This window comes from Amphiura filiformis, chromosome 19, assembly GCF_039555335.1.
Source record: "Amphiura filiformis chromosome 19, Afil_fr2py, whole genome shotgun sequence".
In the NCBI taxonomy this organism is placed as follows: domain Eukaryota; kingdom Metazoa; phylum Echinodermata; class Ophiuroidea; order Amphilepidida; family Amphiuridae; genus Amphiura; species Amphiura filiformis.
The window spans coordinates 30,437,378-30,463,801 of NC_092646.1; the positions used below are offsets into that span (position 1 = coordinate 30,437,378).

The window sequence follows — 26,424 nt, forward strand, 5'->3', positions numbered from 1 at the left end:
CCAGTGTACTTATGTACTGTTTTCCTGACACCTCTGTGGGTTCTGGAATTGGCAATTTTTGGCCATTAAACTTTGGCACTCGGCACCGAACTTTGCCTGTTTTTAGGCCTACATTGGTTGTTTGGTTTTTGTCTACTTATGTGCTCAGTGATTTTCATCGCTTGTTCTAGTACACTTTTTCTTCTAATGCTTCTAATGCCTATTTTGTCCCCCCCCTTCGTACTGTCTAGTCTGTATTTTACTTGTTCCCCCACGTCAAGTTGGTGTACCTTGCTTTTTTCTTTCCAGTTGTTCATATATTCGAGGTATCCTCTTGTATCATTTATTGATCCTTGATGAGTTTTGTGTCCTCGTCCGTTGGATTCACCATTCATTAGCATATAAATTTCTACCCATCTACATGCATTATATTTGTAAGCCTCAAATTTGCCAATTCATACAGTTATTGACTTATTGTAGTCATCTGTATTTAGTAGTGTATTAATGTCTGAATTGTATATTTAAGATAGTGCCCAAAACATCAAAAATATTCTGACACTTAGGCCTACTGCTTGTAACTGCCTCAGCAAATTTGAAATGGCAGTTGGTGATCATGTGACGTACCCGGTATGCAAATTATATAGCTCTCGACTGCCCATTTTGTCTTCCATACATGCCACATGCCTATTTTGAATCTGTTCAAGTTTGAGGGTCATTAAGGGGTAACAAAGGGGTCAAAGGTCAAGATTTTCAAAATGCTCCAATTGAGCTGAAATTTAAACACAATGATCCTTATGACATTCTAAACATGTTAAAGATGTTTTTAGATTCATTTAAGGTCATTAAGGGGTCATAAAGGGGTTAAAGGTCAAGTTTTCAAAATGCTTCAATTTAGGTGAAATTTAAATGCAATGATCCTTATGACATCTTAACATGTTTTAAATATTTTAAAATTCATTTTAAGGTAAATAAGGGGCCATACAGAGGTCAAAGATCAAGGTACCGTACCGTATTCATTCCAATAAGTGCCCAGGGCGCTTAACAAAGTCATTTTGGGTGGGCGCTTATTTTTACCGGGTTTACCAGGTTTTTTTCATAATGGGCGTCTATTAGAGACGAATTTATGCATGTTACAAAAGGGTCCTTGACGTTCTAGTAGCTTTTCTGATGCAGAAAATGTATTACAAGTTTACACAGGACTTGTAGTCCTCCAGCTATTTCACTGTATCGACATCGTATTGTTGTCAATCTGTCACTTCAACATTAATGGTACCCTTTAATAGCAAATTGGAAATACCCTGGATGGGCGCTTATTGGGGCATGAGCGCTTATTGGAATGAATACGGTATTAAAATGGCAATTAATGAAACAGTCTTATTAAAATTAATCTTATCCAGCACAGTATTGCTGGCATTTGCTGCTTGATCAGATCGTCACAATCATCCACCTAATGACCTAACCTACCTCGTGCCCTTGCAAAGGGCACAGTTGCTCTAGTTTACTTGTTTTCCCGGCCAGGCTAAACAATATGACTGCATAATTTCATGCAAGTGCAACTGCCAATTTTAAATGTCTTTGACTGCTTTCTATGGCAGTCGAAGCATTTAACTCAGTACGACTGCCTATTTTAAGTAGTCATTTGTCTTAATTCGACTGCATTTAAAGACGGCCTATGCAGTTTTGTATGGTAAAAAGGGTTGTTACAATATTTTGTGTTCTGAATGATTGTTGACATAATCTATAAAACAGCTATGTAAATGCATATACCACAAACCTCCCAAATCACTCTTTCCCTTTCATTTGACAGGTAATCGTTTAAATTATCATGATTATGTTGCAATTCTATGGCTATTGGCTACGTAAACATGTCTACCGGATACCGGTACTGATAATTCTTTTAAGATGTATCGTGCGAGTCCGGACTCGGACTTGAATCCACTTTTTGTTGGACTCTTGACTTGGCTCGGACTCGGACACCAAAAGACTCAGCTCGGCTCGGACTCGGACACAAAAGGACTCGGACTCGAAGCCGAGTCTGGTCCGAGTCCAGTCAAATTAAATCCATGTAAAATGTGAAATGATTATCTAAAAATGTCAAAATAGATCTCAAATTTGTTGACTTTACTTATTTGGCCATTTTACAAATTAATTGGGGCTGTCAAATCTGTGATCTGTCATATATCCTGCATATCCACCAAATTATTTAGATTTGTCTGTCACTTAGTAGAATCATATTATTGTTATCATTAATGAAATAATTGATAATTAAATGCAAATTTTATTTTTATTTGGACTACATAAAAATATCTAAAAGTTCTTTCATGGAACTTTCCAATCCAAACTTGGGAGAAACATGCACACTGGACCATACATCTCAGCTCAGTAAATTGTAATATGGCTGTAGGGTGCACATTTGTGTGGGACAATTTTGAAAAGATGTTTAGAATTACAGGTGAATTTATGTTAGTATTATTATTATGACGATGATGATAACGAGAATGATAAACGATGATGATGAATTGATGATGATAATGATGATGTTATTTTCTATAATATATATTTGAATACATTGCAATTCATTTACATGTATGCTGCATGCAGCCTAGTGACACTTCTCTAGTCCTTGGGTGCAAGTTCACTGTGCGTTTTACATGTAGTGTGCCACACACACACAGATAGCACCACATGACTGCTGTGAGTGCTGTCTGATCATACAGGTGGTCTAGACATGTAGCCATTTTTGCCATCAGGAGTTACCTGTTCATGGGTACATGGAACTTTGAAGGGGTGTGTGAACTTTGAAGGGGTGTGTGAACGGTTGGTTGGTCGAGTTGTGTTGAGTCTTTGATCTGTAATCATCTGTTTAAATGTGTAGGGTGGGGTGGGTGGGGTTTGGTGGGGTGGGGTGCGTACGTGTTTGCGGGCAAACGAGGACACACACAAGATTTTTCACCCTAGTCCGCAGGTGATGGCTAAAATTCCGTTTCGTATTATACACTAAACAAATCCGCTATTTTAGTCCACGGTTAGGAGATAGCAAAACACAATGTCCTCGGTTGGCGACAAACACACACAGGGGTGGGTGTGTATACATAGGGAGATCGGTGTGTGGTGTTGTGTACAAAACAAGTGTAGTGAGTGACTTATGGCCAATGACCTTCTTTTTCTACAATTTTATCATCAAAAACTTTGCAATTTTCTTTTTTTTTCAGCAAATTTAGAAACAAAATGATATAAAATTTTGCTCCATTTTGGGGAAAAAATGACCCACTTTTTCAAAATGTTATACCAAATGACCACCTTCTTTAAAAATTTTATACCCAATTATCCCTTTTTCATTTTGTTATACCAAAATGACCCATTTTTATACAAATAGGCTCATACTAAGCAATGCCAGTAGGCAGACACATGACACATCATAAGTTGAATGACCTCCCCCCCCTCACACACACACTCCCAGACATGGACTTCGAGTGGACTCGGATCTTATGTTTGTTGGACTCGGACTTGGCTCGGACTCGGCACCCCTGGACTTGGACTCGAGTCCGGACTTGGACACAAAAGGACTCGGACTTGCTTGGACTCAGATAGGGACAGGCATAAAAATTTCAAAATTAATTCTATTAAACATGAATTGTTGTTTATTGGAAGAGAGAACTTCTCAGAAACAATTTGACACCAAAACCAATCTTCTACTGTATTGCTAAGTGAAGTTATGACAAAATTCCTGTTGGAACATTGGGCCATTTTCTCTGATAAGACTTACCATAAGGGTGCATGGGGACTTGATAATTTTGTGCCCCCCTGTCAATTTTTTGTTTTCATTGTAATTTTATCTAATTTTTGTTGAATATTATGTATGTTATCATTTCCAACACATCTGTGAAATTTTGTATGAAAATTCAATTTTTAAGGTGGTAAAAAATTTTTGTACTAATTTTGGTCTAATTTTGCCATTTTCAGCCATTTTGGGCCCATTTTAGGCAAAAACAATGATTTTTCCCAAGCGATAACAAAAAAGTGCTTTCTCCCAGCAAATAAGTGTGAAAAGGATGAAAGTTTTTGTCAAACCATGCATGTTTCCCTTTTGTCAGATGAATTTTGGGTTAAAATTGAAATTTTTCCCAAAAATGCCCCTTTTTTACCCCTTTTTTGACCAAAACTGATTTTCACCAAGGCATATCTCACAGAAAAAAATATTCAAAAGTGAAGTAAATGTTGCATTCTGCTTCCTAAAGCATTGAATCTGTTGTCAATGCAAACTAGAGCATCTGAAAATGATTCATTTTGGTTTTATTAATCATTTTCTCCAAAAATGGTGTTTTCAGTGGCACAAAATGGCACAGATTTACATAGAGCTTTATTATCAAGTAAAATAAATAAAATAGCGCCCTTGCACAGATGTGCCTGTCCCTAAATCTTGGTACTAATGGACTCGGCTCGGCTCGGACTCGGACAAGCTGGACTCGGGTACAAGTCTGACATGTCCGAGTGTCGAGTGAGGCAGGGGTAGCGCTAGAACTAAACACTCGAGTGTCCGCAGGGACCCCCGAACTTGCAAAAAATTAAAAAGTAGGGGGTCCGGAGTAGAGTATGACGAGTTCCAGTTGCACAAATGCAGCATAAGTAGTATATCTGCAATAGCGCTAGATTGAAAAACTGCCAACTGGGGGTCTGCAGGGCAGGGACCCCTGAACTTGCAGAAAATTTAAAAACAGGGGGTCCCAACTCTATTTTGGTGGGTCCGGGACCCCAAAAAGCAACTTAGGAGTGAGGGCATGGGCCATGCTGGCGTATTTTGGGGGGGCTTTAGGCGCCAGCCCCGGGTCAAAGTAGGGGCGGCAAAAAGCGAAGGGGCGGCGGAAGAAGGAAGAAGAAGGGGGGGAAAAAACAGGGGCGGAAAAAAAGTAGGGGGAGGCAAATCGAATTAGCAAAGACAAAAAAAAGAAAAAAATTGAAAAAGCATAAAAAATTGTGAAAAACTGGTTGCTTTTCGGACGCTAGCGCCTAAAATCCTTTTTTTTATTTTTTTTTTTTTTGCTCTTCACTTTTCAAACGACCGAGAAAAAATTGGGTCAACCTTTTCGGGCTGTTAAGGAAGGGGCGGCAAAATTGTTTCTTCTTCAGCCCCCCGGGGTTGGGGCGGCCACGGTACGCCACTGTGGGCCATGGCATGGCCATGGCCTCATTGGCCTGCCCTGGTCCATGACTACCGGTACTGAGTTTGATGCAACTTTGAAATCTAAATAAAAGCTGCTTGCCTAGCCCGTTGCCTAGCATAATAATTATAACATCTGCATCTTGCATGCATCTGTACATGTATAGGCCCTGTGCAAACTTTATCTCGGGATTCTGTCCCAGTGCTGTACGGTGCGACCATTTTAGGCGCATTGGCGACTAGATTTTTGCTGATGGCGACTAAATATTCAATCCCTGGCGCCAATGGCGACCAACTGCTGAAGCCTTTAATCGCCAAAAACAAAACATGTATGTAGCATTCAAGAGTACAAATGTACATGCTATGAATATGCATTTATCATCATGTCTCAATGGGGACTTCCTGGAAAACATATAGGCCTACACTGTACATGCTGTGTATGAAGTAGCGTTCAGTGGGAATATGTAGTCCTGCCAGCAAGACTTCAGTCTTTATCATAAACATAATGACATCTACGATGAGTTACAGTTACTGGAACTATGGGAATATGTAGATCAGAGTACAGCAGCTATGAACATTCAAGACACGTGGCTGTTCAGTTTAACGTTGGCACCTCAGATTTTTTACCTGGGAGCAAAATTTGGGCGCCAAAATTTATAAAGTTAGGAGCCATTGGCTCCTCAATCAGTTTTTGCACCGTACAGCATTCTGTTCTGTCCTACAGGCTACAGGCTACAACACATGAATATACACCATTTCCATGATATTAGTAACAAGTACTTAAGCTTACCTACATGTAGACGTCCTACCTAATTCAGTCTGAATGGTAAGACCCGTAAATTGACGGGATCTTCCAGGGTAACACGAACGTGCAGTTTCTGGACAGTTTTCTGGCCATTAAATCCCACCGCTTGTCTATGATGAACGACTTTTTCTCATGATATCGGATGACGTGACGCCGCGCGGCCTTCCTGTTAGCTGTGCTGTTAGTGTTAGCCTGTATCTGAAACGGGGTGAACGATCAGTTCGGCAAAATCGCCAAACGGGATGTTCACCCCGTTTGAGGTATTATACGGTGTACCATGAGGGACAATATTTTCCCAGTTAAAAAAATTCACAGAAAAAAAAATTATCCCGCAAAAAATATTTATCCCACAAAAAATATTTATCCCAGAAAAAAATATTTATCCTAGAAAAAATATTTATCCCACAAAAATAGTTTTCCCAGAAAAAACATTTATCCCAGAAAAAATATTTATCCCAGAAAAATATTTATCAAAAAAAATTATCCCAGAAAAAAAAACTTTTCCAAGAAAAAAAATATTTATCACAGAAAAAATATTTATCACAGAAACTTGCTTTTTTTCTTTAATAAATCCGGCCTATAGCCCGGGCCTATAATAGGCATATCCGGATTTTTTACGTCACTAACACTATAAACATGAAAATGTTGTGTGGTGGGGCAGGTGGGAAAAAGACACATTACAAAGATATAAGCCACAAACCCAGGAGATTTCCCGAAAACTTACATCCTCTGGTACAAATATAATAACCACCAGTCAACTACTGATACAATCAAATCACACATTTTAAAATAAAAATACATGGAGATTGGAGATGATCTGTGTCCAGTAAAGAGAATGCACGATGCAAGAAGCACAAAACATGAAGAGGATTCATTATTCATAAGAAAACAACATATAATTAATTGTACACAGAAGTTGTATAAAAAAACCGACAAACCAAACCCACCCACCCCAACACACCCACTCCAAAAATTTGACAGATGTTCCAAAATGTTGGTAATTTGTCAAAAATTGGAAACAATAAAATAAGTGACTAAAAACAATGAGCCCTTCTTAATACCATGGTTATTTATTTATTTATTTATTTATTTATTTACTTCTTTCTTTTTCTCTTTTTTCTTTCTTTCCTTTCTTTGTTTCTTTTTTCCTTTTTTTCATTTCTTTCTTTTTTCTTTTTTCTTTTTCTTTCTTTCCTTCTTTTTTCTGTTCTTTTCTTTATTTCTTTATTGCTTTCTTTCTTTCTTTCTTTCTTTAATTAATTATTTAATTTATTTATTTATTATTTGTATTTATTTAATTTTTTATTTATTTATTTTATTTATTATTTGTCTCTTTTATTCATTTAATTATGTATTTATTTATTTCCATATTTTTTCCTCTCCCGTGTAAACTTTAAAGTACGACGGTGCTCATACATATACATTTCGTCAGCCTGCTACGCGAATTGCCTAATAGTACAAAATATGGTTCAAGCATGCATTTAAACATATTTATTCACCAATCTTTGCACAGGAACAAATGATAATGATACAAATGAAAGGGAATAATCCGAAATAATTAGGGTGATGACGTAACTGATGCATGCTTGAAACCACATTTTTTTAATCCATGGCTTTTGTTTACTATTAAGTGCATAAGCAAATAACATTTATAGTTTTAAAAAAAGATATGATACATAGACGGATACTACGTTGCTCATGCTCAAGAATTCTATAATTTGCCTGCTAGTTTGTTTGGGATCATAAGCTGTTTACGCTGACAGCAGTGTGACTTAGTATTTAGCCTGAGTCCCTCGGCCTCTCACTCGCCAAATATCTAATATGGCGGCTAAACATGCCGTAGTATTCAAGACTGGAGGATTTAGCCTAACTCAGTATTTTTGAGTGTCGTCTCTCATAGTTTAAGTTCTCTTCTCTAGACCCCTATCGCAGTTTTAGACCCCTATCGCAGTTTTAGAGCCCTATCGCAGTTTAGAGCCCTATTCGGATGTTACACCCCTTTTATGGTTTTGCACCCGTTTCTGAATTTGTATACACCGATTAGACGCACACCTTTCTCGGCCGGTTTTACATCCCGTTACTGCGTTTAGACCCCTTTCCGAGTTCTAGAGCCATTATGGAAATTTACACCCTTTCTGTGTTTAGACCCCTTTCTGAGTTTTAGACCCCTTTTCTTATTTTATATCCTTTCTGTGTTTTGGCCCCTTTCTAAGTTTTAGACTCCTTTTCTTCTTTTACATCCCTTTCTGTGTTTAGACCCCTTACTGAGTTTTAGATCCCTTTTCTTAGTTTAAATCCCTTTCTGTGTTTAGACCCCTTTCTAAGTTTTAGACCCCTTTTCTTCTTTTACATCCCTTTCTGTTTTTAGCCCCTTTCTGATTTATAGACCCCTTTTCTTATTTTACATCCCTTTCGGTGTTTAGACCCTTTCTAGCTTTCAGACCCATTTTCTTCTTTTACACCCCTTTCTGTTTTTAGCCCCCTTTCTGAGTTATAGACCCCTTTTCTTATTTTACATCCCTTTCTGTGTTTAGACCCCTTTCTGTTTTTAGCCCCCTTTCCGAGTTATAGACCCTTTTCTTAGTTTACATCCCTTTCTGTGTTTAGCCCCCTTTCTGAGTTTTAGACCCCTTTTCTTAGTTTAAATCCCTTTCTATGTTTAGACCCCTTTCTAAGTTTTAGACCCATTTTCTTCTTTTACATCCCTTTCTGTTTTAGCCCCCTTTCTGAGTTATAGACCCCTTTTCTTATTTTACATCCCTTTCTGTGTTTAGACCCCTTTCTGTTTTTAGTCCCCTTTCTGAGTTATAGACCCTTTTCTTAGTTTACATCCCTTTCTGTGTTTAGACCCCTTTCTGAGTTTTAGACCCCTTTTCTTATTTTATATCCTTTCTGTGTTTAGACCCCTTTCTGAGTTATAGACCACTTTTCTTCTTTTACACCCCTTTCTGTTTTTAGTGTTTCTTTTACACCCCTTTCTGTGTTTAGACCCCTTTCTGAGTCTTAGACCCTATTTTGTATCTTACAACCCTTTCTGAGTTTTAGACCCTTTTGAATTAACACCCCTTTCTGAGTTTTAGACCCCTTTCTGATGTGTATAGACCCCTTTTTGTTTTTTACCCTTTCTTAGTTTTAGACCCTTTTTGACCCATGTGGCCGCCCATACACCCCCCCTTGAAGTCTAATGGTGCGTCCCTTAGCTGTAACACTTTTTAAACACGTTAGGCTGAGTTCACATAGAAGTATACGGTATACGGTATTCGCTATACGAAATACGCTCATTCGATCAGGCTGAGTTCATATAGGAGTATACTATGTGACCTCAGCGTGGGCAAATGAGCGTATTTCGGATAGCGAACAGCGAGTATGTCAGTTTACCCATTTTCTTCGTCTTATCAAATGCTTGTAACTTTACTTCTTGAGGTCACATTGCATTCAATGAGGTGTCATAATGTGCAGAATTAGATAGTGCATCTATTAAAACAAGTATTCCTGAAAAAAATTGGTGTCAGTTCCAATTTACAATGTAACTATTATTTTAATGTAATGTTAAAGAGAAGTTTTGCACTGCAGCACTGACAAGAACATTTAGTGGTAGTTCATTTTATCATTAAATAGGCCTAATTATACACTTACATAGGCCTGCGTGTTTTGGCGCAACGTCAGCCTTCTATTCTTCAAATTTTTTCACAGGAGGAAGATGGCGAATTTCATCATTCGATATCAGCAAAGTATCAGGCCCTTGCAACTCCTATACCAGCGCAATACAAAAACATGCTGGATGTTTTTTATAAAAATATTGTATGTGATGAAGAAGGGGCTGGTGGTTTATTTGTGTAAAGGTCAAACTAGGATTCGGATAGGGTCAGGACTCTGTTTTGTCATCTTCCTTCTGTGGGTCTTTGAACCTGCTCATTGTCTGGTGTTTTTTTTTTTTTTTTTGTTTTTTTTTGTAATTTTGATTTTGAAATGGAGCCTTCATCTTTGGTTGGAGTTGTATTTTTTCCTGAATGTATTTTAATGCTTTCTCTCCCCCACCAGCTCCAAGTACTGATAAAATACAAAAAACTGAAAAAGAAAGAAAGAAAAGAAAGAAAGAAAGAAAGAAAGAAAGAAAGAAAGAAAGAAAGAAAGAAAGAAAGAAAGAAAGAAAGAAAGAAAGAAAAGAAAGAAAGAAAGAAAGAAAGAAAGAAAGAAAGAAAGAAAGAAAGAAAGAAAGAAAGAAAGAAAGAAAAAAGATGTGGACACCGTCAGTTCCCCCCGTGTATTAGAAAAATGCTGCTGCCACCAGATATAGGCTAAGTAAAACAGCGTATTACTATCAAGACTTATGTTTGAAAGCTGTCCTCTGACGTCATCTGATGATGACTTGCAAAACTCACCGGTAAACCGGGCCATGATTTTAAGCTTATTGTTAATTTTGCACCTTCAAACATACAAACCATCTCAAAAGTTAGGTCTTTATAGTAGGAAACTTTCTTTAGCGGGGGCACCATGTCAACAATGCCTAGAAAAGTTGCTTTTTGCATTGTAAAAGTACGTAATTTTTCGGCATTTCCTGGTAGCAAGTCGATTCGGCCCAAACCAATTCGTCCACAGTTGACTTGGCCATATGCCAATTCATGCATTGGCCCCAAGCTAAGTCAGCCACAAACCAATTCGATATTGACCAAAAGGGATAAACGATTTTAAAAGGTTAATGAATATATGTGACCGTCCATCACGAAACAGCTGTAAAGTAGGCTGGCGGTCAATTTTGTTTTATTTCGTGTTTAGAAAATATATCATAAGCTTTAAAATGAAAAATCATTTGACTCCAAACGATATCCAGAAGTAAAAAAACAAGGGGTTATGCACAACGTACAAAAAAGTGACTATATCTCATTAACCGATGATCCTACAGATATGCGACCACTGACTTTTCTGTTCCTTTTTGACATATGGCACGACTCTCTAAGATATTTGGTTAAAAATTTAAAAAAGTGACTATATCTTATTAACCAATGATCCTACAGATATGCGACCACTGACTTTTTTTTTTGTTCCTTATGACTAAGGGAAAAGTACATATCTCACGACTCTGTAGGAAATGATGTACATCATCATCATCATACATCATCATTTTATTTTCATACAAATCGACATACAAAATATATATAAAAGACACAACATTTGAACGAGGAGATGCTCAAAAGGCCTGAAGCGAGCACCCCCTTACACTGCCTTAAGTTACAACATACAATTACACAAATCTAACAAATAAAAGAAAGAGGAGAAGAACATTCAAAGAAAGAAGCAATATAAATATTTATAACATTTCATATAGACATTCCACAGTTCACAGAAGAAGTTGATAGTTGGGGTGGAGATGGGTGGGGATGGGTGAGGTCATTAAATAATGCCTAAATATTAGATGTAATTTTTTATTAGACTTTTTTTATTTGTAACTTAAACTGGTTTACTGGTTTTGCCATCTTTATATATTTATCAGTAATATTCCATTTCCTAGGACCGGCAGCTCACCGGAAGCTCGTGTTGTTTATTCCCTGGTACCCCCCTACGTACAGATACGCGAACGCGACTTGTTTTGTTCTTTATGACCTGAGGAAAAGTTCGACATATCACACGACTCTTTAGGATATTTGGTTTAAAAGATAGAGGGTTAAGTGCACAAAGTACAACGAATTGGTTTGTGACCGAATGCAAGACATCAAGGCATCTAAATATACAGATTTGGTGTAAAAACAACGGTTATGGAGAAAATCACGAAATAGTTAAATTTGGCCAACTTTTTTGTACATCAATATACAGGGTTCGAATTAGCATGTGGGCGAATTGGTTTGGGGCTGAATTGACGAATAGTATTGATATCGATATTGATATTTTTACCCACGTGATATTTCGATATGATGATCCGAATTGTCACGTGATCGTCAAACCTGTACTAAAGGTGTCAGTTCTGCAGGAACTGACACAAAAATGAATTTACCCACATATGGTTTAGGTTTTTAAAATTTGGACGGTATACGCTGCACTAAAATTGAACACGCGCGATTCCCACTATACTATACTAAACGCAGGCATACGGCCTTTTCGAATAGCTCTTATGTGACCCGGTACTATGAAATTACCTTGCTCGATTTAAGCTATACGCGTGCACCTACAAAACGTGCATCGTATACCCGAATAGTATACTTCTATGCGATCGTAGCCTTATGTGACCCGGTACTATGAAATTGCCTTGCTCGATTTAAGCTATACGCGTGAACCTGCAAAACGTGCACCGTATACCCGAATAGTATACTTCTATGTGAACGCAGCCTTAGGCATTTTTATTATTATCTATGTTTACCTTGTCATAAAAAGGTTTCATATTTTGAAACCTACTCTTCTACATATCACAAATCCAAAATCAGGCATGAGACAGGAGTTTTGCCAAAAAGGAGCAAAAGGTCAAAAAAGGAGAACAAATAAACATACCATTTCCCTGATGAGCAGTCAATATTGTGTATACTATCTACTGAAGATAGCAGTATACTATCTACTGAAGATAGCAGATATAAGCAGTATACTATCTACTGAAGATAGCAGACATTAGCAGTATGCTATCTACTGAAGATATCAGACATTAGAAGTATACTATCTACTGAAGATAGCAGACATTAGCAGTATACTATCTACTGAAGATAGCAGACATTAGCAGTATACTATCTACTGAAGATAGCTGACATTAGCAGTATACTATCTACTGAAGATAGCTGACATTAGCAGTATACTATCTACTGAAGATAGCAGACATTAGCAGTATACTATCTACTGAAGATAGCAGACATTAGCAGTATGCTATCTACTGAAGATAGCCGACATTAGCAGTATACTATCTACTGAAGATAGCTGACATTAGCAGTATACTATCTACTGAAGATAGCAGACATTAGCAGTATACTATCTACTGAAGATAGCAGACATTAGCAGTATACTATCTACTGAAGATAGCCGACATTAGCCGTATACTATCTACTGAAGATAGCAGACATTAGCAGTATACTATCTACTGAAGATAGCAGACATTAGCAGTATACTATCTACTGAAGATAGCAGACATTAGCAGTATACTATCTACTGAAGATAGCAGACATTAGCAGTATACTATCTACTGAAGATAGCCGACATTAGCAGTATACTATCTACTGAAGATAGCTGACATTAGCAGTATACTATCTACTGAAGATAGCAGACATTAGCAGTATACTATCTACTGAAGATAGCTGACATTAGCAGTATACTATCTACTGAAGATAACAGACATTAGCAGTATACTATCTACTGAAGATAGCAGACATTAGCAGTATACTATCTACTGAAGATAGCAGACAGCAGTATACTATCTACTGAAGATAGCAGATATTAGCAGTATACTATCTACTGAAGATAGCCGACATTAGCAGTATACTATCTACTGAAGATAGCCGACATTAGCAGTATACTATCTACTGAAGATATCAGACATTAGCAGCATACTATCTACTGAAGATAGCAGACATTAGCAGTATACTATCTACTGAAGATAGCAGTATACTATCTACTGAAGATAGCAGTATACTATCTACTGAAGATATCAGTATACTATCTACTGAAGATAGCAGTATACTATCAACTGAAGATAGCAGTATACTATCAACTGAAGATAGCAGTATACTATCTACTGAAGATAGCAGTATACTATCTACTGAAGATAGCAGTATACTATCTACTGAAGATAGCAGTATACTATCTACTGAAGATAGCATATACTATCTACTGAAGATAGCATATACTATCTACTGAAGATAGCATATACTATCTACTGAAGATAGCAGTATACTATGTACTGAAGATAGCAGTATACTATTTACTGAAGATAGCAGTATACTATCTACTGATGATATCAGTATACTATCTACTGAAGATAGCAGTATACTATCTACTGATCAATGGCTAGGCTAAATATAGAAGGTATACTTTTACCACCATCTCTCTCTGTCTCTGTAGCAAGGGGGGCAGATGTGGCACGTGCCCTGGGCGTCACCCTTAGAAGGGCGCCGCGTGACCAATTCAGCATCGATTCTGCGCCCCTCCATGCGATGAAATTCAAATTTTCGCGCGCTTCACGGTCATTTCAGCACAAAACCATTTGAAATATCAATTTAAGACTGATGTTTATTACTTCATTATAACCAAAATTAATTAGTGGTAGGCCCTATTTGTGCAATTATTTTTGTGCGCAATTGTTTCAAGAATCGGAGGGGGGGGGGGCATTATGTATCCTTAGCCCTGGGCGCCACAAGCCCTAGCTACGCCACTGCTCCTTTCCCTCTCATTCTCCCCCCCCCCCCCTCCCCCCTTCCATCTCTCTCATAGTCATCACACAGGAAGTACTCACCTATTGCATGACGCACCGGAACCAGAACATGATGAAACCGACGCTAGACTACACGAGGACCTACACCAGCTATCTACTGAAGATAGTAGTAGTAATGCCAATAATACTTGGAACTTTGCTAAGCAACAACACGATGTATATCTCTGCACTGCATTCAACACTACGCAGAAAAGTATAACCGCAGCTCTTATAGAATGCACCATAATATTGACGAAGCAGACATTTTATTTACACTGTCGATAAAGTTACATCTCTCAAATATTCATCCTTTTAAAGGCAACTTCTTCATTAAAATCATTATCGCCCTCGCCCTCGCCCTCCCGATGAACCGATAAATAATGAAGATTGAAAGGCGTGTTTCCGTTTACCCGTAACCACGGTAACAACATTTCCCAGAAATAAATCACACGCGGACATTACCAGTATCAAAAAACGTGCTACCGATTTATTTGGGAATGATTAAAACTTCAATTTTCACGCATGGAATGAATAAAACCACAAATTTAAAATCGATTAACTTTAATTTATAAGACTTAGCAAAAGCTCTCCGACAATCGGCTAGCTTCATTTGAACTGTCAACCGGTGTCGCGTACGCTTTGATTCTAATTATGAGCCTTTTATAATTCGGTAGACCAGTTTTACCTGGAATCCTACACAAGTTTGTCCCAATAAAAAATACCGTGTTTTTATTTTGTTATAAATCCACAAGTACATACTGGAATCACAAGACTAAAAAAGGAACTGGTAGTACAATCTGTTCCCTACATTATATTATCAGCGCAAATTGCGTTTGATTCCGAGTGGTTATATATAGAAAGAAATTGCTTATTATGTAACGCGTATCACCAGAGAAGATGAGAACGCGTATCACCAAAGAAGATGAGAATCTATTCTCATCTTCTCTGGAGACTCTGGTATTATACCGTAAAACCTCGTCTACAAGCATATAGAGTGCTTCTGATGAAAGCTAAATTATTCCAGGCGCCATTATGGAATTTGAGCAAATAAATTACAGCTCCAAGCATATACAAACAAGTATTATTGTAAGGCCAATCTAATGTATTTGTATATTTACGCTTGTTTCGTATTAAATACGCTTTCATTATGCTTGTAGACGAGGTTTTACGGTATAGCGGTTCATTCCAAGTTTGTCAAGCCATTTCATAATTTAAGTCATTTAATTGAGTAACTTGGCGTTATTATTCGTTTTAGATGAATATCTAGGTATTTTGCATTTATGTGCCTAAATAATAAAGTGTGTTGTGCAAATAAGTTTACACAACCCAAACGAAAAACAAAATGGATTTTTTTAAAATGAACGATATCTTTTAAAGACCTTTGAATATTGTAATGCATCATATAAATTGCAACATAATTATCATCATGATCATTGAAATAGTTTCAAACTAATGAAGACATGTCTGAATACAGCCAGACATGTCATCTGTCCTATGTTATACCATGCTCATCGTCATTTTTATAGGGAGAGGGGTTGTTAGGCTGAACAATAAGAAAATGTTTAAATTGTATGAATAAGTTGGATACATTAAGGGCACATTAACTGCTACGAAGCAATTGCAGTTTTGATGCTTTATTTAACATTTTCCCAAGAGGCAATTCGTTGAGTATGTTTAATACATGCGATAGAAGTAAAAGCTAGTAATAGAACTCTGGGAATAAATCGACAAGATAAACGAAAGAGTTATAATGTACGAAAAAGCGCCGTCATCAAACAGTCTGATCGGAATGAGCAATTATGAAGAGGCTCATGGTCAAACTTAGAATAAGCTGTCGTGTGATAGGCCTATGCATTACATAATCATTCGTTTTTTGTTACCACTGCACCAAATCGAACGCATTTGCAGTATTAAATTTATGTAGGAAATATATTGTTCTACAAGTTCATTTTTCAATTTTGTGACTCCAGCTTCCAGTATTTAGAGTTATACTAATAACAAAATAAAAGAATACGGTAATTATTATTGGAACACACTGTATACTCAAACTTGATCTTACCATTTGGAGGGTACCCGTGATTAATATCAATTGATTCAATTAAAAATCACTTAGTCTTTCTTCAGATGTTTATGAGAATACAAACTTAGTGCTACAAAATGAAAGAGGTTTTTACACTACTAATAATATGTTCAAATGGCGTGAAAATCGCAAAATCTGAAATCTGCCTCAGTCATTCTAAGAAGAACTTTCTTTTCGAATAAATGTTTTACAGTCGACTCGCTAATAGCAGTAACTTGATTAACTATACTCTTGGATCGCTACTTGATATCTTAAGCATCATGTATGATGGCAGTCTATGTAAAAGTCCTAAGGGCCCACATTAATTAGATAATGAACAGCTCAGCGGATCTACGTCAAAAGAGGCGTATTAAAAAGTCAAGAAAACTACAAATAAGTTGCAAAAAAAATCATTTTCTTAAAATATCAAAAGCTATCTCAAGAATCACTGAACCAATACTAGGCTTGTTTGTACTCATTCTTATGTATTTTTCATGCTGATTCCAAATATGGTCATGAAAATGTACAATTCTGAAATTTTTGAATTTTAAAGAAAAATCAGAACTATAAGGGTTAATTAATATACTAAAAAGTAATAGACCTACGATATTATGAAAACACCGTAATGCAGTTATATGTTAAGTTTTAAAATATACAAAAATATCATGAAGCATTTATCACAGACAAACAGCATTTTAGTTCTTTCAGTCTTAAGCCTTTCCATCTTTTAAATGAATTATAATTCATTTTCGCGAAATATGAACTGCAATATCTGCGAGCGCTAGAGCACTTTAAGACGGTCGACGGTCCCACCTATTAAAAACCAATAAGACGTGTCGCTTTTAATAGTCTCGCCATCTGATTTCAAAATTACCGCCGGCGTTTATGTTATATCAACTGTACACCCAGATCATCACTATTTTCCGAGAATAGAATGACGATGTTTACGTTTATTTCACCATGTCTGTATCTATCTTGCTTATTACTTTTCAAGCTGAGGAAATTGTACATCCTCCTCCTATGCGTGATTACTTAATCGTATTAAATTTTTCTCCTAGGCACAGCCTCCATTTGTTATACACACATATATATGTACATTTATAATTGTTTTTTATAATCGTTTTTTGGAAACCTAGTAAACACATTAAACACATCATATGATACAAGCTATGAAAAACATGCCACACTGTCTACCGTGCACACTCCATGCCAATTATTCTTAAATAAATAAATAAATAAATAAATAAATAAATAAATAAATAAATAAATAAATAAATAAATAAATAAATAAATAAATAAATAAATAAATAATTAATTAAATAACAATTAGTAAATAAATAAACAAATAAATAAATAAATAAATAAATTTACATACCAATTCTCTATTTATTGGACTTCTATCTACTGAAGACAGTAGTAATATCTTGCTATTGGTGATAATTATTTTGCCTTAATATAGACATTGCCACCTAATTAATTACTAATTAAAATTAATTAATCAATTCATTAATTTATTCATCTATTTATTTATTCATTTGCCACACTGTCAACGTGCACACGCCATGCCAATTCTGTAGGAAATTGCTATCTACTGAAGATAGCAGTAATATCTTGCTACTAACGATAATTACTTGACCTTAACATAAACATTGCGACATAAATTATTATCAATAAATAAATAAATAAATAAATAAATAAATAAATGAATGAATGAATGAATGAATGAATGAATGAATGAATGAATGAATAAATAAATAAATAAATAAATAAATAAATAAATAAATAAATAAATAAATAAATAAATAATTAAAATCAATTAAGCAATTAATGAAGAAATAACTAAATAAATAAATAAATGAATGAATTTACTTACCATGTCAATTCTCTATTTATTGGACTGCTATCTACTGAAGACAGCAAGATCTTGCTACTGGCGATAATCATTTTTAGCCTTATTATAAACATCGTGACCTAATTAATTATTAATTAAAATTAATTAATTAATTAATTTACTTATTCGTTATTTATTTATTTATTCATTTGCCACACTGTCAACGTGCACACGCCATGCCCATGGAATTGCTATCTACTGAAGATAGCAGTAATATCTGCTACTATAATACTTTACCTTAATATAAACATCGCGACCTAATTTATAATAAATAAATAAATAAATAAATAAATAAATAAATAAATAAATAAATAAATAAATAAATAAATAAATAAATAAATAAATAAATAAATAAATAAATAAATAAATAAATAAATAAATAACTTTTGCACACTGAACATGCGCGCGATTCATTTAATTCTGAAAGTATATTCCGATCAAGTATAAATTCGGCTTTAGGCGACGAAAAAAGAAAACCCTGTTCTACGGGCCCGACCGACCCAGATTTTGAACAAATTGGGGAAAAAAATTTTCCTGTACAAATGAATGCCGACCCAAATTTCGGAAATTTCAGGAACAAAATTTTTTTTTTTTGGTATTTTCTCAAATTGCAAATTATTTACAGATTTTAGTGATTTTTTGGTCATTTCAAAAAAAAAAAAAAAAAAAAGGCCGACCGACCGACCCAACTTGAAAGGTCCGTCCGCCCGTAGAACATGATTTCTTTTTTTCGTCGCCTTAGCCTAAATATAACATCTTGAATAATGTCTCAAAATTTACACCTTAAAATAATCTATAATCAGATTTTGATTTACATTGTATATTTTCGTCGAATTACAGTTTAGCTCTATCTACTAGGTTGTCAGTTTATCAAGATTAAATTGGTTTCAAAAGTATTCCTTGGCTGCTATTGGATTCGCGTTCGTTATAGTAATAACCTGAAGGCTCGGGGTACCTTAAATAATGCTGTTCCTTAAAAATAAAGCAATTAGTGAACCAAAATTGGGGTCTTCGAGTGATGCTTACATGGTATCTAAATTCTATTGGATGATAAATGTTTAGAAATGTGTCTGTTGGAAACAAAAATACCCGCTCGTCGTCATAATGCTTAAAATTAATGAGTTATTTTCTGGGGTCATTATAAACATATATTTTTGGGTGATATAGCCAACACATTATAGGCCTAAATTACAGGCCGTTTTTGAATGAACGTGAAATGAATTCTCTATTATCTAGGCATATATTTTACTGTCTGAATTGATTGTGATAATAAAAGGGTTTTTAGTGAGAATTTTGAACAATCCGTGGATTGCATTATATGGTAAAGCATGCATTATTATATCATAGTTGTAGGCGTCGACTAAAAATTGCGGTATCTGGGGTAAGTGCACCGTACACTAAAAATAGCATCGAGAAAAAAAAGAGTGCCTTTACCTTAAAAGTCGCGCTACTGACACTGGTTAGCACTATTCTCGGCTGTAGAATTTGTTCCGGTTGCATGGTATACTACGCTTTCCGGCCCTAGCCACAATTTCTTGGTACAAAATAATACGTTAATTTCGTACCAGCACCGGGACCAAACCAGAAACGGTTCCTGTGGTATTAAATCGTTTCCTTATTGTTATGATCATGTGATGATAACAAACATGAAAACATCACCAAGATCAAGGCCAATACATTCACCTATTTAAGGGCTGGGGTATGAACGTTTGGACAGTATTTATTTTGGGACATTAGAGCACATCAGACATATCGAATTGCATTCTGAATACGAAGAATGTCATTCTGATATCAAATAATTTTGATTTTTTGAAATTCGCAATTTAATACACATTTTATGGCAAATCATTAAAAATTGATATTTTTGATATTTAACAGTACTTGAAGTAAACTTTATAAATCTGATGATTTATACTCAAAGTGTATTTAGGTGGGATGAAAAGCCGACGATCAATTGAAAATTTTGACCTTTGGTATTGAAGATATGGATTTTTTTCCCAAAACACCAAAAAAATTAGGTCTTTTGGGGAAAAAAAATCCATATCTTCAATATGAAAGGTCAAAATTTTCAATTGACCGTCGGCTTTTCCTCCCTGCTACATACACTTTAAGAATATATCATTAGATTTATATAATTTACTTCGAGGACTGTATTATATCAAAAATTTGAAAAATATCAAATTTTTATAATTTGTCATAAAATTTGTATTATATTGTGATTTTCAAAAAATGAAAAATTATTTGATATCAGAAAGACATGCTTCGTATTCAGAATGCAATTCGATAGGTCTGGGGTGCTCTCAGGTCCCACAAAAAATACTGTCGAAACCCAATAAACGCTCATTTTAGATCCCTTAATTATACTAATAACAGAGTGCTATTGGTTCCCTACCAACATCAATTTAAAAATAATGGGTAAAAAAACACTATAAAACGGGCATTTTTCGCGACAAAACTGATGGAAGTGCCTCCTTCATTTGCAAATTTCACAGAAAACTTTGGACGCATTCATATTAGGTCTAACACCTTTTGAACATCACCTAATACGTATTCATAGAAGAAAATACTTCTCAATATTTATAAGTCATTGGGCTATTCCCTTAGAAGACATGACCTTAATTTTCCACATGTAGTAACTCATCCCAGGTAACCCATTCAGGAGATCGAGACCCCATTTGAAATTCAAATTCAAGGTCAAATAGCGAGATATAAATATGTGGCAATTCTACAGTTTAAATTTTGATGACACCATTGACATCTTTGTTTTTGAACACCAGTTTTTTGGCAGTTTAAGAACACCTCGAGGTGTTCAAACGATGAAAGTTCCACGTGTCATGTATTCAGGAAATCAAAGCTGAACTTCACTTCGACACGTCATAAATATAGCGTCATTTCATAGGCGCCTGATGTTCGGAAAGGTGTTCAAAGAGAAATAGTCTGCTTTTGAATTTTTTATATAGCGGGGAATAAATGACACATTTTTTACCTTTTCTTTATTTTTTGGTGATGTAATAGTAGTAACAAGAAAGTACAAGGTCAAGTAAAAAAAGTAACGTGTTTATCGTACGGATTGTTTTATAAATCGGTGAGGGAGGCCCTTACTATTTGTTGTTTGTTTATTTATTTATTTTTTTTTTGTTATTGTTTTTTCCAAGATGGCCGGCATGTATAAAATGGCTGCTATAATGCATACCTTGATCACATTTATGTAGTATATAGTAGTTATGTTTCATAGTACATGCACTTTCATTGAGAAATAGTTGAAAATGATATACACAAACAAAAATAGGTGTGAAATATTTATTTAGAACTTTTTTTAATAACAAATAAAAAAAATAGGTGCGGCGTCAAAATTGGTGCGGGCGGGGACGTTAATATTATTTTTTACTTTTTTAACTAAAATGTTAAGGACATCTCCAAAAAAACACAAAAAATATGGACGCGTCCAACGTGAAATTAGCAGCTTTGGACTTGGCGTAGGAGAAGTCAACTTCTATATAAAGATCACGTGTCAATTAGTTTGCAGAAACGTACCGTGAGTTATTCCCTGCTGAGCCTGATTAATGGGGAACTGGCCGTTTTTGGGAATTATCAATGGAGCTTCGATGGGAAGAGACGTACCCCATGACCACTGCGCAGTTATTTTGTTGAATATCACTATATACTCAGATGGCATCAAGGTGACGCTGCGATACGGGTTCGACTCATGATCTCAACTCAGTCACACGGGTGTAGGTTCGAACCTCAGTTTGTATACCAATTCAAATCGGAAAGGCTCTATTGGTAAAACATAAAGCAGTGCATGGGGCCGGAGGTAATATGGCTTTCAAGGGGAAATTTTGACGAAAATGGCAAAAGTATCTGAAAATCTAAACTATCATCATGATCATGGCCCGGAGAGGGCCTCACTAAAATTGGGTGACGAGGATGTGCGGCCACACTGACCCCCATTTTCAACTCCCTCTCACCCAATGACCCCCCCCCTTTTTTGTTTGGCTGAACTCCCTCTCACCCAATGACCCCCTTTTTTGTTTTCCTGTCACCAGAAGACCCCTTTTTTCAAGAATTTTTGACAAATTTCTGATAATCTTTCACCGAATGACCCCGTTTTTGATGACTTTCTGACAATTTTGTATCAACTTTTATATTTTGACCCAAAAATGTACCACGTCTCACAGAAAGACCCCCCTATTTGGTAAAATTTCCCCAGTCTCACGGAAAGACCCCCTTTTTGAGGGCCTTCTCACCGAAAGATCCCATTTTTTGGTGTCTAGGCTCTCACCAAAAGACCCCAAGTTTCGAACTGCTGTCCGCACATCCCCGTCACTTTCAAAGTCGAGTGCACCCCCCGGATTCATGGCGTATATTTGATTATTTCCTCTTAGCATCGGAAGTATTGGCGGTTTATCAAGAGTTTTCTTCCTTTTTTGTACAAGAAGGTGACATTGTGATATTATACACGATTGTATTCATGGTATTGCTGTGGTATCTACTTTCGACAGTTAAGATTACGACTACTGTGAAATCAATGTTCGGCATTACCGATATGATGTCGAGATGATTTGTCAAGTTGTGTTTTGACAATCCGGATGTAATTGAATCATTGCTGATAACTTGTTTTATAACAGTTAGCAGCCTGGACAACCGATTCTTTTGTTCTGCAAGACTCACTCAGTCATTTAATGAGGCAATACAAACGATCGAATTTGGTGTTGAAATGAGCTAAATTTTGAGTTACAACTTTTCAATGTAAAATTTATTTTCTCGGCCAAATAAAAAGCAATCATTTTCATTTTTTCAGTAAATGTCAGGTCAAATTGTAGTGCTTGATACTGTATTTTTTTTCAAATCCTAGTGTTAAACTTAGGCGTGAAATTCAGTCATTTCGTGTAAGATTTTCGATTTTGATAGGCTTAAACTCTGCCCGCGAGCCTTTTTTGGATCAACCTTTTAGCTTTTCAAAGTAATATAGTTCGCTAATGAAGGATTTTTCCCAACTTTCTAACGCACATCACCGTGAGCGATATATCATAGTTTTGTCAGAATTTCCGTTTTGATTTCATCATTTTTATTCCCGCCTGAAAAATTTCAAAATCAACGCGTGAAATCAAAAGCTAATACTAGCATTGTGGATCGATATCCCTGGGTTTAATAGGAATACCGGCATGGGTACAGTGTTGCCAGAACTTCAATATAGCAACGAAATTCCCAGACCTAATAGCGATCCTACTGATCACAGCCGCGTAGCTGGGATTTTTTCCAAGGGAGGGGGGTAAGCCTGTATGGGGCGGTGGCCCAAATCCACCAAATTTCCCTGCACTTGGGGGAGGGGCGGGGCCCAAATAGACAATATTTGCCAGGCTTATTGAATATAATCGTATGGTATTGCATATCGTATGGATTCTCCATCTCTTCCTCTCTTCTCCCTCTGTCAGGTTTTTGTTTTTAACAAAACCTGTTCAAGCAATTATTTAAAATTGCTTACCTAAAAACAGAATAACTTGGATGTTAATACTTGACGTAGTGTTTCAATTGTGTGACTGGGTATGGTGCCTTTTGTTTGTGTTTGTTTGAAACTGCTTTTGGAAACCCACCGAAAGTCATAGGCCCTAATGAAGCAGCCAAAACAATACCAGGTTAAACATGGAAGTTTATAAAAACCTATAAATAACCATAAGAAAAAAAAAAAAGTTGCGGCAACAATAAGCCTTGCATTGGAAGTCATGGTTAAAGTGTGTTGAGTACCACCCCAAAGTTTCCCTACATACACCCCCACTACCCACCTCACACACCTCTGCACCCACCCCACCCCATAGCCTGCATGCACATGATATTACATAATAATATATAGCATAGCTATACATTTAGGTACACGCCTACATGTCAAATTAAAAACAAACCCGAACACAAGTCTGAAGGGTGTCATGAAAATGGCAACCCGCGATGGGGGGGGGTAGGTCATACAAAATTCACCTGGAGATAGGAGGGACAGAAGATTATAATATATAGACCCACACGATGTGCGTTACAGAGGTGGGAAATATCTTTCTTTAGCAAACTATATTAGTTTGAGACGCTGATAAACCAATTCCGTATAATAACACGCTAATTTTTCTAGGTTTGGACCGTGGATTTTCCCGTGGACCTCAAGCGTGCGTCTCTTTTAAGAGAAAATACGGACTAACCTAGGTAAACAAACAAACAGACAGACAAAATGGTTTTCATAATCATGGAATCCATATAAATTGAAATTGCAGGCTATCACGGGAGCAAATTTTTAAAATTCACCTCATTTACCAGAAAAGCCAATTGGGGATTTGGGCTACTAAATCGCTGGTCGGGCAATATGCTTTTCAATGGAAAATTGCCCTGGATGACAACAATGAAAATATCGACTATTTCTGCTGGTTGCTCACGAGATAAAAGTACTAAGTTTGACATTTTCGGAGCATGAAGGGAAAAAGCGTAAAATAAAAACGCAAATTCTGACAAAACTATAATATATAGACCCACACGATGTGCGTTACAGAGGTGGGAAATATCTTTCTTTAGCAAACTATATTAGTTTGAGACGCTAAAAAAACAATTCCGTAAAAAGCTCGCAGGCGAACTCAAGGCCTATAAAAATCAAAAATATCACACTAAAAGACACAATTTGATGCTTAATTTTAACACCAGGATTTAAAAAAAATATATATATCCAAGCACCAAGTTTTTAACTGACATTACTGAAGAAAAAAAAATATTGCTTTATATTAGACCGAGAAAATTAATTTCATAGCAAAAAGGTGTATCTCTGAATTGTGCTGATTTTAACATGTATCGATCGACTTTTAGCGCGACTAAGCATTTCTAAAGAATCGGTTGTCCAGGCTGCTAACTGATAAAATGTCATTCATACTTATATGGCATGTCCTTTTTAAAAATGTTGAAACTGTCGGGGAAAAGGGTGACGAGGATGAGTGACTAGACTATCATTGTCCAAACATTTTTTCAACGCCATTATCCACGTGAGCATTTTATTTTTATTTTCCTGTCACTTCAGTATGACCACCGTGCATGTTCTCCGGCATGTCCGGGGAGCGTTTTTTTTTTCTGCAACCATAACGGGACGCAAAATTTTATTAAATCCTAACCCTAACACTTACCCTAACCCTAACACTTACCCTAACCCTAAACCTTTCCTATGTGTTCCTATGGGTTATAACATATTTGCGTCCCGTTATGGTTGCAGAAAAAAATTAAGCGTCAGGGGGGGGCAGTCACTGAAAATGGGTGACGGGAGCAATCCTCACCACGTACCAATGAACCTGTTATTTCTTTGTTTTCCTCACCAAAATGTCGGGCAAAATGTTCCTGCATGTTTTCCGAGGGATGGAGAAGTCCACTAATATAAGGGAAAACGGAGATAAAGCGGCCACACTGATCCCCTTGTTTCCAACGCAGGTATAGCTCATTAGCCATGCGCGTTGTTCTCCTGTCCCCCAAAACCACTCTTTTTCCCAAAAATATTGATAATGTAATTTTTCTCTTAAATTTACAGAATTTCGTTGTATATTTACAAATCTCTCAACATTAAAAAAATTAGGACTTTTTTCGTTTTTAAACATCACAAATTTCGGATTTGTTAATGACCCAAAGATGTCTAAGGGGGTTCTCTGTAAATAGGCCTATAGTTCTTATCCAATATCGAATCTCATCAAAAAACCCATTCACGACAAGTATTGCAACGTCCTTACAGAATTTCGAAATGTAGCTTGTTTATTTATTTTGTTGATTGTTGTATCAAATGGTTTATGTCAATATTTGCATATATGACATTCTAATGACATACGTATCGTTGAGACCCAGAAAAATAACATAAAATCTCTACATAAAAATACGATGACTGTTTATGTATATGTATATAGATACAGATAAACATAAGTCAAACATAATACGCCCGTGTGGACTTCTGTTATCAGGTTGCCAAAGTTCTGGAAACACACGCTTTGAAATGAAATGACATACCGTAAAACCTCGTCTACAAGCATATAGCGTGCTTCTGATGAAAGCTACATTAATCCAGGCGTCATTATGGAGTTTGTGCAAATAAATCACGGATCCAAGCGTATATAAACAAGTATTATTCTAAGATCAATCTATTGTATTG

At 36.1% G+C, this 26,424-nt stretch overlaps 2 protein-coding genes across 2 annotated transcripts in view; both read right to left on the reverse strand.

The window, feature by feature from the left end:
• Nucleotides 1-6,114, reverse strand: part of LOC140141172 (uncharacterized) — a 47,186-nt gene extending 41,072 nt beyond the window's left edge. The window contains exon 1 of the mRNA XM_072162966.1: nt 5,928-6,114. The gene's annotated coding sequence lies outside the window, so the exon portion shown is untranslated. The remainder of the gene's footprint in view (nt 1-5,927) is intronic.
• Nucleotides 1-26,424, reverse strand: part of LOC140141167 (uncharacterized) — a 261,114-nt gene that overhangs the window by 219,681 nt on the left and 15,009 nt on the right. The gene's annotated exons all lie outside the window — the stretch shown is intronic.